A 14024-nucleotide genomic window follows, 5' to 3' on the forward strand; every position below is an offset into this window, starting at 1 on the left:
AGGCGCAGCTTTGCTGAGTGGACAGGAAACTAACCGCTCAGATGTGAACTCTCTCTTAGGGAATCATTGCACAAGCATTTTAGGGCGATTTTGAAAATCGCCTGTGCTTTAAGAAAAGGCAAAGTTAGTGAGCCTGCTGGTGCTTGGCTCATCCACATAAGTCTGGTCAGACTGTAAATGGACAAAGGTGGCCCCAAGCCTATTTCTGGCCATATTGATGCCCCAGGCAATGCACCTTTTGTTCCTCTCCCCACATCCCCCCCACTCTTATGAATAGGAAGATTTAAGTCACATTAATTATTTTTATGGGCACCAATACCAAATTGATAGATTATACGATATACAGAAATTATTTTGTTTCTCAAGAGAATTCTTATCAAGCCTCCTTTGTAATGCTCAATGAGGAGTTCAAAATTATCATCCATATCTTTCATAATGAAACCAGTAGTTTTGTATACGAATTCCATGAAAAAGAGTGTGCTAAACATAGCTCTATGGTGCCCCCTCCTGCCAGTGTCACCCCATGCATCTGCCTGGTTTGCCTATGCCTAAAAATAGTCCTGGGTGGCTGTATAACAATATCACAGCCAGCAGCTATGGAATACTTGCTAAATAGGCCCCTGACCAATTGATTTGTTTGTCATGAACAAACCAAGAAGGATTTTTTTTTATTTCACAGGACTGTGAAATAATTTATGCCTAGATTTGGGTTTTAAAGTTAAACCATAATCAAAGTTGCCAATATGTACCCGAAAAAAAGGAAAAACTTCCTCAATCTGATCAGTACAAATGCAATTTTTATTGGATAAATCAAGCTGACAACATTATTAAAAAAAACAAACACAAAAACAGAATAAAACCAAGCTCCTGAAGCTGATTATAATCAGACAACCTGCTGCAGATACTAAGTACAGAGTGAAAATATAAATGAACTACAATTGGTAAGCAGAATACACTCAAAAGTGAACAATTGTGCAATGTAAAATGGTATAAGAGTTTTTAGTAAAGAATGTGCAAAAACTACAAAGTACGTTATCAAAAAGATTCACACAATAGTGTCTATGAGCAATACACTGGACAATGCAAACAATAAAAACCTGTTAAAAAATCCTAACCCACAAACTATGTCATATATTTTGATGTAAAGCGCTAAGTGCTGAATAAGGTGCTTGCTGCGAATAAAGAATAGTAGATAGGTGCAAAAGTAGAGCTTACCAAGGTAGGATCGGTGTGCAGGGGAGAAGAGGTAGCCTAATGCGCTCGCAGCACTGCTGCTTCAATGGAGGCTGCCCGTGGGTTTTAAAGTGGTATGAAACTCAGCATTTCCTCTTTGTTCTAAAAGATTATTCACAGCACAAATTCTACTACCCTCGAAACAGCAAAATAGCAAAACAGCATTCAAACAGTTAAACACAGCACTTTGTGGAAAGCTCCTTGCTTCAGTGGAAAGTTTTGGGTGGCATCCAAAGAGGTGATAACATTATCGTTTGTTTACATTCTTTTGTTTGCTACAATTAGTATACAGCCAGCAGCATGCTGACACTGAATGGCACACACTGTAAAATCAGAGAGAGCTGAGACGTGATCACTGGATACATTATAATATAAATATAGCAGCTAAGCAGTAAAATGCAAGGGCAACTTTCAGAGCAGATAAACTGTACTTTGGGAACTTGTAATTTGTAGACAGACAATATTACTTGTGCACAAAAGCAAATATGGTAACTGTATGGGTAATAAAAAGTAGGGAAACACATTTTTATAGTTGAGTTTTATCCCATTTTAAGAAACCAATGTATTGTCCAAACATCTAGTCAAAGAGATGCAAAACAAATTCCAGGTTACAAGCAAGTTTAATACAGCTTGCAGATGGGTCAATGAAATGCACTTCCTGTCAAATCTGATTTGCCCAATGACAACTGGCATAGAGTTTGTAATAAACATGCATGCTAGTTGTACCTCATTAACTATCTCCACCCATATCACAAAAGAAAGACACAACATGCTAGTTAGAAGCAATATTTTAAAGCAGATGACAAGCAAGAGAAATATGCCGCAAATAAATAGCAATAACCGAAGTGACATGGAGGATATTTTTCTACGATACACCACAGAGTTTTCAAACACCACCAAACACCGACCTCGCTTAAAATACTTGGAATACTTGACCTTAACCTATCCAAATTTGCAGTCTTATCAAATGCATATGCGCTAACTTGAACCATATGTCCAGGTGTTCCGGAACAAAAGGGAAATCCAACATTCAGCCCAGCACTACCAATATGGACCTCAGACTGGTGACCTTGACCATCTTCCTAGCCATGGCGAGCGGACGCCCACATGAGAAGCTGTGTCCCGTGTCCAGATATCTATCCATGTCCTCTGCCGACATGAGGATCCTCAGACAACTGCAGCACGATCACGTAAGTGTGAAACATACCTGAAGATCAGGACATTTATTACTAAGTAGGGTTTCAAGGCTTAAGCCAGTGTTTCTCAAACCTGTCCTTGTGACCCCCCCAATGGTGCATGTGGTGGGGTAATTAGTGTCTCAGCTAGGTGGATTCCTTGTAGCTGAGACACTAATTACCCCACCTGTGCATAAGTGAGGCTGCCTGCAAAACATGCACCGCTGGGGAGTCACGAGGACAGGTTTGAGAAACACTGGCTCAAGCCATTTTAAGGTGACGCTCAGTCTGATGGGGTTACTGAGTATGGTGTAAGATATGAGGAGCAAAATGTATTTAAACATCATCACAATTTTGCAGTAGAGTCCCAGTTAGCCGGAACTCAGGCATCCACCAGTCTCAGTCTAACCGGCATGACTGGCAGGACCAGTGGCATAGCTAAGGAGCTGTGGACCCCGATGCAAGTTTTACATTGCCCCCCCCTCCCCCAAGCACTCTATACATAACAATTTATACGGGGCATCAAAACCTGCCAATGGCAACTACAGTGTCGGGGGTGCAAGAAGGGTATGGGGAACAGTTTGTTAATTATTACCACTATTCTTAGTATCTTCAGAAGTGATTATTATGCGCACAAGACCAATAGAGAGCAAATACTGCAGTTGGGGGAGGGCCCAGGGGCCCCAATGCGCTCGCAACCTCTGCACCCCTATTGCTACGCCCCTGGGCAGGACACAATGGCAGCGTTTCTAACCTATTTTGCACAGTGGCATGCAGAAGAAACTACTTATGCATCCTCTGGGTGTTGTCCATTTCACTTCTTGCAGCTTCCTGTGTCCTCATAAGGTTCCCTGGGTTGTCACCTGACCCGCATGGGGTCACATGATACACCAGGGCTGTCCACAGAGAATGCCACACAACAGCAGCTGGTAGCTGCAAGAAGTGAAAAAGATGGTGCCCACAGGGCGTAGTCGTGTTATTTTTACGCCTGATGCTTGACTTTTAAAGCAACTGGCAAGCACACATATCCGGCATCCGGCAATCCCCGCCTGTACTGGATAAATGGGACTTTTAAGCAACTGGTATTGCTTAAAATTATATAAATATGGCAGCCTCCATATCCCTCTCACTACAGTTGTCTTTTAACAATATGTTTAGTTATGCATACAGTGCATTTAGAGTAAACATCTGCCCTGTGCTAATTAAATGTCTTGTTTTCTACAGGAAAAGGCCATGTCCCCGAATGCATTGAAATGTCACAAAAGAATGCTGAGACACAAGCCCTCTGTGTGTGACCTCGGGGTAAGAAGAACGTGTTATTCCTGATGTTTATTATATAACCACTGCGTACACTATCAGGTCTAATTAATCAGTCTGTGCAGAGAGCAATCATAACATGCAAAGTGCAGCAACCCACAGCGACCAATCAAGACAAGACACAGAATATTTATATCACGCTTTTCTCCTGGCGGACTCAAAGCGCCAGAGCTGCTGCCACTATGGTGTGCTATATAGGCAGTAGCAGGGTTAGGGAGTCTTGCCCAAGGTCTCCTTACTGAATAGGTGCTGGCTTACTGAACAGGAAGAGCCAAGATTCAAAGCATAGCCCTTAACCAGTACACTATCCAGTCACTATTAGATGACACCTTTGGTCAAATATGAAAATTAGGAACAAGACAGATTTGTAGGTCAGTCAGTTTTGGGGGGCTGTGGGGCTGATTCACTACAGAACGTTAATCTTTAACCACTTGATGACCCACCCTTTACCCCCCCCTTAAGGACCAGCGCTGTTTTGAGTGATCTGTGCTGGGTGGGCTGTGCAGCCCCCAGCACAGATCAGGTTGCAGGCAGAGAGATCAGATCGCCCCCCTTTTTTCCCCACTAGGGGGATGATGTGCTGGGGGTGGTCCGATCTCTTCTGCCTGCGTGTGGCTGGCGGGGGGGGCACCTCAAAGCCCCCCTCCACGGCAAAATTCCCCCTCCCTTTCCTACCTGCTCCCCCCCCCCCGGCGATCGAGGCTGCACAGGACGCTATCCGTCCTGTGCAGCCAGTGACAGGACGTCCCCTGTCACATGGCGGCGATCCCCGGCCGCTGATTGGCCGGGGATCGCCGATCTGCCTTACGGCGCTGCTGCGCAGCAGCGCCGTACAATGTAAACAAAGCGGATTATTTCCGCTTGTGTTTACATTTAGCCTGCGAGCCGCCATCGGCGGCCCGCAGGCTATTCACGGAGCCCCCCGTCGTGATTTGACAGGAAGCAGCCGCTCGCGCGAGCGGCTGCTTCCTGATTAATCAGCCTGCAGCTGGCGACGCAGTACTGCGTCGCTGGTCCTGCAGCTGCCACTTTGCCGACGCGCGGTATAAGCGTGCGGTCGGCAAGTGGTTAAAGTAAACCTGTAAGAATAAAAACCTCCCCTGGGGGTACTTACCTCGGGAGGGGGAAGCCTCCCGACCCTAAAGAGGCTTCCCCAGTTGTCCCTGGCAGACCCCTTCCACAGGTAAATTAAAACAATCTCAGCCGCTGGGCTCTGGGGAAATAGCCAAGCCCTATCTTGTCTGTTCCACTGCGCAGGCGCAACTTTCACCTACTCAATAGAGTGGACCCGATTGGTGTCGGCTATTTCTACTGAAGCCCACCGGAAAGCCGCTACTGCGCCTGCACGAGGATCCCGACAAGCGAAACTTCAGGCGTCGCAGCGCAGGATTCCCTCTGGTGAGGAGGATGGGGTAATCCTCCTAAGGATCCAGAGGCCTCCCCCTCCCGAGTTATTGAGACTCTGTAACAAAATTTTCATCCTAATTTCTTCTATCCTATAGGTTTCTATACCTGTTCTAATGTGCTCTGTCTAACTGCAGCCTTTCCTATATGCACAGTGGCTGTATTATCTCTGTTATATGATCTAATCTTCTCTCCTCTGTTGGCTCTGTCGGGCTCAGGCAGTCAGGCTGGAATGTGCTGTGCTGCTTGTGATTAGATAGAAGCTATACACACCCTCTCCAGGCCCCCTGCGCACTCTGTATGACTCACACACTGAGCTACTCTCAGCCTATCACTTGCTATGTCTTTTGTTTGTAAACACTGCATAAAAATGGCAATTACAAGCCAGGATTGCAGCAGGGACTGGAGTGGCAGAAACAGCACAGAGGGGCCCAGGAGAACATAATGAATAGAATGGTATGCTTTTTATTGTAAGAATTTTACAGTACAGATTCTCTTTAAGTACCCCCCTAGGGGCACTTTTTTCCCCTTCAGGTACACTTTAAATTGTGCAGATAGAGCACGTTAAGATTACTGGAATCTACGTAGAAATGTATACATAACATGCAACGCAAGTGGTACATGTATATAGCGCATTACGTAAGTCACATGCGTATATTGCACATATGCCGGTAATCTTAACGTGCACCATCTGCACACATTAGGTAACGTTTCTTTAGTAAATCAACCCCCCAGGTCACAAAATGCACAACCTAGGAATGGACAAGGTTGATAAGGGACCTTGATAAGGGAACCTCAATTATTAAGAATAGCTAACTAAAAAAATGTGATCACCCTCAAGAAGAGGAGATTTGGGAGGATAATGGTCACCTGTATTTTTGTATAAATGGACTAGATAGGCATTTAGGGGTCTATGTGTAAGGAGTCAGTGGCGTAGCTTAGGAGCATTGGGCCCCGATGCAAGTTTTACATGGGGCCCTGTTAGCTCAATTTCATCGGAGGCAGCTACAAGATGACTTAGCAGAATAATCTGCAACCCAGGTTAAAGTTCTCCCCCAATCCAAGTGAATACCCTCTCTCCAGCTGGGAGACACGGACCACGAACACTTAAGTTGGTGGAACAGCATCTGAAATCTTTATTTACAGGTCAATCTTATATACCCACTGATGTTGGGGGAAAACCAGATTAGACCGCAGTGCCCATAGAAAGTATTTGAAACAATAGCATAGACATGGTACAGACAGCAGAGACAATAGGATTTGTTATTCTGTAAACAACTGGCAGAGGTAGACTTTGTTACATGTGTTAATTTTCAATAGACCAGGATTTAACAACAATGCATGAATAGGTCTGAGTCTTCAGATCTCTGTCACAGTGGCTTGTATGGTAATATACCAAGTGGGTATTCAAATACAGGTTTGTCTCCTGTATGGCACAATAATGTGTTTCTGGCCAGACAGAAGACAAAATGAAAATTTGATGTGCTGTATATCATTTAATATCAGGGTGGTTCAAGCAGCACATTATTACAACCTTTCAACCCAACCTTTGATCCCAACCTTTTCTAAAGGAAAGGGCGGGATCACTTAGATACTATGCACAGCTCTATGTATGTTAGAGATCAAGGAGTTAGTGTTGTCATTGGTACACAAATACAATATACAGTTTAAAGGGTTACACAACTGCAAGATGAATTAACAGTAGTTAGCTTTGCTAGTATATCATCCTAATCTAGCCCTGCATAACTTAATGGAAAACTGAATGTGGTAAACTTTAACAGGTTGCCTAAAGCCACACCTCACCCATAAGGTTAGAACTTCTTAATGCATTTTGAAAAAAAAAATGATCCTCGAGTGGGTCCAGGAAATGTCAGTTCATCATTGCAGAGTAGAATATTGTTCATCTGAAGGGTGAAGGAGGACGGTGAATTCATCACCACAAGCCCTCATGATGAATGCAGATGTTTTTCTGCCAAGCTCTCGCTGTCTCGGGGCAAACAGACAGTGGTGGTTGAGAGCTGGCCGTGTAATCACCGTGGCTACACCCAGTGCCTTTTTGTTAGCAGTTTCATTGTATGGCATTGGGCACCCACAAAATAAATGGAAACAGATTTATAACAAGGATGTAGCAATTGCAGCCAGGTTGTAAAAGGCAGGGAAGGGCAGACTCAACTTCTCATCCCAGTTGAGAAACCTCACATCACAGTTGCAACAGCAGAGGCGGAGTTCTTCCCAAAGGATGACACAAAAGAAAGGCTTGAAGCAGCCATTACCAACACAGGAGGAGGGCAGGTGCAGAAAGGGCTCATCCTTACAGCAGAGGGTCATCCTTCTAGGGCTGCATCAGTGCAGGAGAATCATATCAGATATTCTCCAAAGTATTCCATAATCAGGTGATATCACAGGTAGGTCTCAAAAGTGAACAGGTAATAAAGAACACTTGTGCAGGCAAATTAGTAAAGATGAATCAGACAAGAGTTCAAGGTTTGTCAAACTGCATGAGCCAAGTAATTGATAGCTCAGTCTCAATCAAAGCAGTTATGTAGAGGTCCTCAATGGTAATAAGAAGTTAAACAGCTTAATGGGTGTGTGCAACCTATTTACCACATGTGTAGCTATGTAACAATATTTTGGACAAAGGTTACTCTCTCTATTCTCGTCTCTATTCAAATTTCTTCTACTAACATCATACTGTCTGTAAATCCTAGTACTATAGAGTTCTGACACAACACATTTCTCTGACCTTGCTTTATACAGCACAGTATTAATACAAACAGACATATGGAGACAATTACAATCAAATCAACCAATAAGTATTTTACATGACATATTTGTCTCCACCCTCTCCAGGCATGTTAGAACACTGATGTGGGCCGGGTTATGAGGCTGTGTGATTCAGCCACTTGCAGGTTTAGTTGGCCCCCCATCTCACCCTGTGCACAGTGGGTGGTACAGGGAGTCAACGTCTGCTGTTCAAAAACCTCCCCAAATGCACCAACACCAGGGTTTGTTTCCCACACCCCTCAGATTGTAACCAGATACAGACCAGAAACCAACAAAGAAATTGCTGTAAAAGCATTTGTTACAATTTTACACAATTACAAGTGAAAAAATATAAGTATGTCACTTTGCTTAAGGGACTCATCACCACTAATTGCATACAAGTACCCAAACATTCACACAATTGTTTGCATTATTCTTGGCAATGTGAAGGGAAAACCTGGAATGAGCATAACTTCTAGTGATTTGAGCAAGATGATTTTGGACACAATCTCTCTACATTACATTCATATCGGCATGAGTGCAAGCTCAAGCTAAAATGATTACGTTTCATTCAAAGCAACTTAATTCCTACTTGAATATTTACAAACCTAATTAACCTATTGACAGCAAAACTGTTGTGTGCTTATATGCAAAATACCCGGCAACCAAAACACAAACTCCAGATTGAACATGCCTTATCATCCGTTAATTTGACAATACTGACCTTACATTACAAATGTTAAGGCATTTTAAATCTGGTTTCCCTTAAATAAATTGTTGCCTTTTTCAAAGATTAAAATTAAAAATCATTGTAATGGCCAGCAACTTTGTGCATGGGTAATTAATTATATGAGGTGAAAACCAATTACACATTCAATCTCACCCGCCTTGCCTCAAGACAATTTACAAACCTTCTCCTACAGTAACAAAGAAAGGCAACACATGCAAATTTACATAACCACAGTCAGCATACCTTAGACTCCAACAATAATTTAGCTTTTGACTTTTCTGACTGTAGAAAAAACCGATCAATTAAATTAAGAGGTTTATTCCTAAATCTAAAAAAAAAATGTTTGGATACTCTCTGTGCACAGACACATACACAAACAGACAACAAATAGCTGGGATCTTCTTTTGTTTCTGTTTCCTGCCACTCTCCTCATTGCCCCCAGTCTTTTCAGGGAAGAGGAAAGAGAAAAAACAAAAGCATTAACACAAGTCTCTCCCAATACATGGAGGGAGGGGGTAGAAACCTGCAACAACTCTGAGCAGATGTCCAGAGATGCATATTTAAAGAGACTCTGTAACATTAAAAACATCCCCTGGGGGGTACTCACCTCGGGTGGGGGAAGCCTCCGGATCCTAATGAGGCTTCCCACGCCGTCCTCTGTCCCACGGGGGTCTCTCCGCAGCCCTCCGAACAGCCGGCGACTGTGCCGACTGTCATTTCAATATTTACCTTTGCTGGCTCCAGCGGGGGCGCTGTGGCGGCTTTCCATTCCGAACTACACGGAAATACCCGATCTCATTCGGGTCCGCTCTACTGCGCAGGCGCAGGAGACTTGCGCCTGCGCAGTAGAGCGGACCCGACGGCGATCGGGTATTTCCGTGTAGTTCGGAATGGAAAGCCGTCAGAGCGCCTGCGCAGGAGCCAGGAAGGTAAATAATGACGTCACCGCTGCCCGGACTCCACGGAGGGCTGCAGCGAGACCCCTGACGGATGGAGGACGGCGTGGGAAGCCTCATTAGGATCCGGAGGCTTCCCCCACCCGAGGTGAGTACCCCCCAGGGGATATTTTTATGTTACAGTTCCTCTTTAAAGTACAACCTAGCTGAAAAAGTGCAACCAGTCATACACAAGCAATTTATATCACAGTTCCACAGAAACTACAGTGAGAGGAGATAGACAAACACATTTATAGTAATTAGAAGAAAAGGCTCAGAAACATCTAGTAGCCAGGCCAGAACATTTTGGAGGGACTGATAAAAAAAAGGTATCCTGCGGCCGCAATGCCCATTCAAAATGTCCTGGTCCAGAGAGACACTGCTGAGTGTCTCCGAAAAAAAAATGAAACCCCTAAATAGAGTTATTCAGAAATAAGATTCAAAGCAAATTGTGGAACATGATTCTTTCTAAAACTTACAAATCTATATATCCGCATTAAACATCATCACAGAATATGATACATCATAAATCAAAAATAACCCTTGGAGTCTCCTTACCTTTGAGACTTTCCCATTATGCTAAGCTAAAAAAAAAGAAATAGAGTGAGATTAGCTGAGTTTGAAGGTTTATCTAGGGATGGTGACGTCAGTATTAGACTTTACTGGCAAACCTGGTCTCCAGCTTATGTGATTCTTCTATAGTTTCTAATCAGGTTTATCTACACCCAATTTATGGTTTGAATTTTAACTATCCTCTGTGGACAAGTTTATACCTTCAATCTCAGCTTAACCTCACATACAATCTACACAAATCTATACAGTAACATGCAATCTTATATAACTAAAATTCACTTAAGCGACTATACAACAATATACAAGGTTTAGAGAGAATATTCACTTAGACACACAGTACTGCTTTCTTAATTGGGGCATCAGACCCGCTATTTACTTTAGGAATATCAGATTCCTGGGAGAGGCGCTACAGAAGCGCTTTCCTTCCGGGTTCTATTAATCCGCTCTGACAGTATAGGGTGGTAATCAAAAAATAGAATTACTCACCCGATACTGTATATGGCGGATCCCACTTCTGACACCAAACTGTTAGCTCAATTTCATCGGAGGCAGCTACAAGATGACTTAGCAGAATAATCTGCAACCCAGGTTAAAGTTCTCCCCCAATCCAAGTGAATACCCTCTCTCCAGCTGGGAGACACGGACCACGAACACTTAAGTTGGTGGAACAGCATCTGAAATCTTTATTTACAGGTCAATCTTATATACCCACTGATGTTGGGGAAAAACCAGATTAGACCGCAGTGCCCATAGAAAGTATTTGAAACAATAGCATAGACATGGTACAGACAGCAGAGACAATAGGATTTGTTATTCTGTAAACAACTGGCAGAGGTAGACTTTGTTACATGTGTTAATTTTTAATAGACCAGGATTTAACAACAATGCATGAATAGGTCTGAGTCTTCAGATCTCTGTCACAGTGGCTTGTATGGTAATATACCAAGTGGGTATTCAAATACAGGTTTGTCTCCTGTATGGCACAATAATGTGTTTCTGGCCAGACAGAAGACAAAATGAAAATTTGATGTGCTGTATATCATTTAATATCAGGGTGGTTCAAGCAGCACATTATTACAACCTTTCAGGCCCCCCCAAGCACTCTATACATACAGCGCGCCAAAACTTGCCAATGGCAACTACAGTGTCAGAGGTGCAAGAAGGGGATGGGGAACAGTTTGTTAATGATTATCACTATTCAAAGTATCTATAAAAGTAATTATTATGAGCACAGGACCAATAGAGAGCTAATACTGCAGTTCAGGGAGGGCCCTACGGGGCCCCTCTGGCCCAAGGGCCCCGATGCGGTCGCAACCTCTGCACCCCCTATTGCTACGCCCATGTAAGGAGTAACTATCTAGCCCAATTTCAAGCTGCATATAAACTTTGGTAGAGGACCACTATAGTGAAAACTTGTAAAATGTAAAATACATACATGTAACATGTACATCTGTCCCAGAGTAAAATGCACTATAAATTGCTTGTGTCCTATGTCACTGTCATTTACAGTAGACAATATAATATTAATCTGACAGGTTTTAGATTAGTCCATTTTCTCATTGGGGATTCTCAATATTTTTTTATTCTTTACAAAAGTTATTCCAGGTAAAGGATTTGCACAAAGATGCCAGCCCAGCCTTGCTACTCATTTGCGCACTATTTGTCAGTTAGACTGAGCAACTGCCATTCAGCAAGTGCTTTTGAAAATAAAGAAAGCACTGAGATTCCCCATAAGGAGATGAACTGGTCCAAAATCTGTCAAGTTTGTCAGATACCTACTACCTGCAGGCAAATGTACGTTATACAAAAGTATTTTACATTTTACAATTTTTCATGATCGTGGTCCTTTATAGGGACACTTAAGCCAGGAATAAAAAATCAGTTTTACGTTCCTGGGGCTTCTAAAGAACATTAATCTTTAAAGTAAACCTGTGTTTGTACCATCTCCGACCCTGTATGAGCCAAAAATAATTCCGGGTACTACCTCCGTAGTACTTGTCGAAATAAATATTATTCTGATTTTTCTACCAGCCCCCTGCAGCCGCCGCGTGCCCTTGCAGTCACTCGCTGAGCCTCCGGTCCCCTGCTGCCAGCTGGGATCGGTTGAAAAGGGCGCCCGAGCTGCCTGTATGAAAAGGGCGCCGCCATAGACATCAATGTTATTTCTGGAAATATGGGCTACAAGGTGTAGAAAAGGGCGCCCGAGTTTTGATATAGGCTACAAGCGGGCTCCCCTTTGTAGCCCATATTTTTTCGGCTACAAGGTTTTCGGCTACAAGCGGGCTCCCCTTTGTAGCCCGTATTTTTTTCGGCTACAGTAAGGTGCCCCTTTGTAGCCCATATTATTGCCTTTTTTTCTAGCCTAAGTTTTTATATGGGCTACAAGCGCTGGAAGCCAAATTATTTCATTCCCCCACTATCCATGGCGGCCTGGAGGGGGAATAGTAATGAACACATCCCGGGGTTCTTTTGTAGCCGAAGTTTTGATATGGGCTACACCAGGCGCCTTTTTTGTAGCCGAAGTTGGTATATATGGGCTCCACCAGGCGCCCTTTTTTACCGGCGCCCTTTTCATGTAGACCCTGCCAGCTAGTTTCGATTTTGCCGATAGACCTGGCCATGCATATTTTTCTTCACATTCCTATCCGCAATAGTGTCCTGTGCCTGTGCAGGACCCTACTGAGGACGGAAACATGAAGAAGAATACGCATAACCAGGCCTGCGCAGGCGAAGAAAGCTTGCCGACTCCCTGTCAGCGAAAATGAAAATAGCTGATGGCGGGGGACTGGAGGCTCCGTGAGAGACTGCGAGGGCACGGGGCGGCTGCAGGGGGCTGGTAGAAGCCCCAGGTATGTAAAACTTATTTTTTTATTCCTGGCTTAAAGGAACCATCAGCCAAATTACATGAAAGCAGATTTACTTACCTGGGGCTTTCTCCAGCCGCTTGCAGCCGACTGTCCTACGCTGACAGCTGCTGCCGGCCCGGGGTCCCCGCACGCTGCAGAGGACGACCTCGAGTTCGCCTGGCGAGACACCGTGCTGGGACCCCGGGGTGGCAGCGGAGAGCAGGGCTGCGGCGTGGGAGATGTCAGCTGCAAAGGGCTGGAGAAAGCCCCAGATAAGTAAATCGGCTTTCATGACATTTGGCTGATGATTCCTTTAAGTATAAGAAAAATTTGGAATACATTGGCCATCGCACTGATTCTAGACACTTGGCATGTTACAGTTACCCCAGCCCACACTAACAAATTGCCATTGTCACACAATCTCACCTTACTTTTTTAATACTGTGATTTTCTAGCCACCAACTGACCGTCTGATGCTGACCTTGGAGCAAGTTTCATTAGTGGTCGATGTACTGACTGATATGTCCACTTCTGCTCTTTGGAACCCGGTAACTGAGGCCCTCATGGTCTTCCTGAAGCTGAAGGATGATCTGATGACTTGTGTAAGTGTCGATTCTCCTCTTTAACATCTTCTTCTTCTTCTGCTTTCTAATTGGATAAGAGGGACACACAAGACTTAGCATGATTGTTCCGTATCTGTTCCTTGCAGAGAGAGTCTATGGAGTACGGTGAGCCCGCCTCTCCCCAGCTGAAGACCTGGCTGGAGCATTTCCAGCGTTTCCAGGAAGCGGTAAGTGTCACCAGCAAATACTTTGATGTGAATTATGCTATATTTATAACCAATCCAATAAAGCAGTGATGAGCAGCATGTGTACATCTTCATATGTATAGTCTAACCCTTTAGCAGCCAATTTATTTAGAAGCTTTCAAGTGCTCCAGGCCAATTTATTTCAGCTCTTCTAATTAGTACTGTTGTAATGTGTTAACCCAGGATTGAAATTCATCCTAATTAGCATTCAGACAATGCAAGATGAGTTGAGACGCCCCA

The 14024-nt window shown here is 43.9% G+C and overlaps 1 protein-coding gene across 22 annotated transcripts in view; it reads right to left on the minus strand.

Annotated features, from left to right (window-relative positions):
- The window catches only part of LOC137528845 (leucine-rich repeat and fibronectin type III domain-containing protein 1-like protein), a 688143-nt gene that overhangs the window by 664285 nt on the left and 9834 nt on the right, over positions 1-14024 (minus strand). For 14 of the 22 annotated variants that reach the window (XM_068250495.1, XM_068250488.1, XM_068250487.1 and 11 more), the window contains exon 2: positions 13403-13624. The exons of 2 other annotated variants lie outside the window; for them this stretch is intronic. The gene's annotated coding sequence lies outside the window, so the exon portion shown is untranslated. The remainder of the gene's footprint in view (positions 1-13402; positions 13625-14024) is intronic. 6 more of the 22 variants (XM_068250500.1, XM_068250499.1, XM_068250496.1 and 3 more) reach the window with 3 other exon arrangements.

This window comes from Hyperolius riggenbachi, chromosome 8 (genome assembly GCF_040937935.1).
Source record: "Hyperolius riggenbachi isolate aHypRig1 chromosome 8, aHypRig1.pri, whole genome shotgun sequence".
Classification (NCBI taxonomy): domain Eukaryota; kingdom Metazoa; phylum Chordata; class Amphibia; order Anura; family Hyperoliidae; genus Hyperolius; species Hyperolius riggenbachi.